At 36.2% G+C, this 1,756-nt stretch overlaps 1 pseudogene; it reads right to left on the reverse strand.

Annotated features, from left to right (window-relative positions):
- Positions 1 to 517: 517 nt before the first annotated feature.
- The window catches only part of LOC102006298, a 2,604-nt pseudogene continuing 1,365 nt past the window's right edge, over positions 518 to 1,756 (reverse strand).

Raw genomic sequence — 1,756 nt, forward strand, 5'->3', positions numbered from 1 at the left:
TCATTGAATTTAACATTTCATCCCACATGCGTCATAAGCTTTGATTCAATTCTGAGTTTCGGCAACAGAGTAATGACAGATATTACTGAAGAAACAACTTTTAAGTGTTTTAGCCATTTGAAAAGTACAATATTGCCAACACAGTAGTGTTAGTTCAACAGTTGCTTTGTGCTGAAAATGAAAGAGCCTTCAAGTCTACAAATACCTTCCTTCACCAGGTCTAACAATAATTGAAGGGCTTATCACTTATGTAGTCAAAAATTATACAGCAACTTTTATGAAACAGCCACTACTACAAAAGGAATGGCAGAAAAAAAATAACCTCACAAAAATACGCTAAAAAGTTTGACAGTTTTATGTAGGAACTGCCAACGTTTTAGTGTTTACTAATGAAGAGCCCAACTGACCAAATTCCAAGATGTAAAGATACCATGTTTGAGAAACTGGGGGGAAATCACTCTATAAACTAACCCTATAAGATGTGGTAAGAATGCACACTTTATAATATAAAACCTGTCTACACATAGTGGTTAGTTGCAAAAAGCCATTTGGCCTTCTCTTGGCTTGGAAAAATGGTGTTCCAGGTTTCAATGCAATTGATCAGCAACCTTCTACTTTCTTATGTGGCAGATATCTTATTTTCACCTTCCAGTTTCTCTACCCCAATCTGTGTCATGAGGTCTGTGATGTTTTTCTCCAGATCATCAATGCGACTACTCATATCATCAATTCTTCCTGTGATTTTGTCAGGCATAGTCTGAAATTCATCTTGCATCTGCTGTAAGAGGGTCTGCACCACCGAGGTGAGGTCCTGCATGGTCTTGAGGTCGGTCTCAGCTGTCTGCCTGGTTCCGAGATTGGCAATGAAGTCTCGGACCGTGACCTACACTTCTGTTTGTCTGCTGTTTGCTCTTCTTTTTACCTCTCATTTACTGATGTTTTCATTTCAATACTATAAACCAGAATTCTTTGTACAAAATAAAAAAAGATCAGTATGAACCGCTGCAGTGTTGATGGTAAATAGACCTTAGTAAATTAAGGATGCATGTTTTTAGCCCTAGAGAAACCGTTAAGGAGTGATACAAATCTAATATGACTAAGAGCCTAGCAAAATAAAGCAGAACACTAATCAAAAAGTATTTGATTAACCCAAAATTAGCAAAATAACAACAGAGACTCAAAAATTAGAAAGGGCCCATGGAGATCCCACAGCAAGACCATAGATACGAACCCAACCTTAACAATTACATCAAATGTAAGGGTTAACTAAAACAGAGATGAAAAACAGGAGCTCATATTTTGCTGTCCACAAAAAGATAAAAAAAAAAACAAAAAAACAAGAAACAGAAACAAAACAAAAACCCAAATTCTTAGAGGTCCCTTTCAATCCAGCTATTCCTCTTCTGGGTATGTTTCCAGAAGAACTAAAAAGATCATATCACAATGATATATGTGCACCCACATTAATAGCAGTGCAATTTGTAATAGCTAAATTGTGGAAACAACCCAAATGCCCATCAACTGAGGAACAAAAAGATGTGGTATTTTTATATAATGGAACACTACTCAGCTACAAAAAAAGATGAACTTGAGGCTTTCATACATACATGGTTGCCACTAAAGACCATACTTATAAGTGGAATAAATAAGGCTCACATGTGTAAACATCATATTGTCTCTGTAGTATAAGAACCTCAAAGAGTAAAGGAAATCTATAAGCTACAATAGATAGTGAAAAAGGGAAAGAAACTGCTCA

Source organism: Chinchilla lanigera, unplaced genomic scaffold (assembly GCF_000276665.1).
Source record: "Chinchilla lanigera isolate Chin_1 unplaced genomic scaffold, ChiLan1.0 scaffold00181, whole genome shotgun sequence".
In the NCBI taxonomy this organism is placed as follows: domain Eukaryota; kingdom Metazoa; phylum Chordata; class Mammalia; order Rodentia; family Chinchillidae; genus Chinchilla; species Chinchilla lanigera.